Source organism: Brassica oleracea, chromosome C6, assembly GCF_000695525.1.
Source record: "Brassica oleracea var. oleracea cultivar TO1000 chromosome C6, BOL, whole genome shotgun sequence".
NCBI lineage: Eukaryota > Viridiplantae > Streptophyta > Magnoliopsida > Brassicales > Brassicaceae > Brassica > Brassica oleracea.
Window position 1 is genome coordinate 13105718 of NC_027753.1, and position 831 is coordinate 13106548.

Consider the following 831-nt stretch of genomic DNA (forward strand, 5'->3'; position numbering starts at 1 on the left):
TGAGGCCGTGGGTATCAACCCAATTTGAGCCATGGTCAAGGCAGTGGCCGTGGTATATCCTTTAAACCACAAAGCTCGACCAAATCAGTGTGCCATAGATGTGGAATGGGGAACCATTGGGCTAAGATATGAATGACTCCCAAACATTTTTGTGACCTCTATCAAAGAGAATCTGATAGGGAAGAATCCTGAAACCCACTTGGTCTATAAAGATGGTGAAAATAATTTCGAACATGATCAAGATGATCTTATGGAATATGAAACTTATGATTGCCTAAAAGAATCAAGTTGATAATCTGATTTCGACATCAAACTTGTGTGATTGCTTTGCTTGTATGCTTTCTCTGATTTTTATCTCCTTGAATTTATTTCTATTACATTGTCTGCTTAGAATAAATGAATGAATGATTTTTCTATATGAGTACACTGAAAAACGCCAATATAAGTACTAAAGCAGGTATCGCCAGTCTGAAAGAAGAATATGGCTAGGCTAATATATTATTGCCTAAGGGCATGCATCTAGAAATCAGTGATGTAGTAATGCCTGATATTCACCCAGCTCTAAGAGCAAGAGCAGCCTATTGAGTTTTAAAGATATAAGAATGAAATATTGAAACACTGGGGGAAGGAAACAAAAAGTTCCTTCAGATATATGTATAAAATCGCCCAAGGCCTTAATAAGTCCTATAGACTATACATGCATTTTCTACTGACCTAGACTATGCATAGATCAGTATGATAGAGGCTAAAAGCCTGCGAAAATATACATATTGAAACACTGGGGGAAGGAAACAAAAAGTTCCTTCAGATATATGTATAAAATCGCCCAAG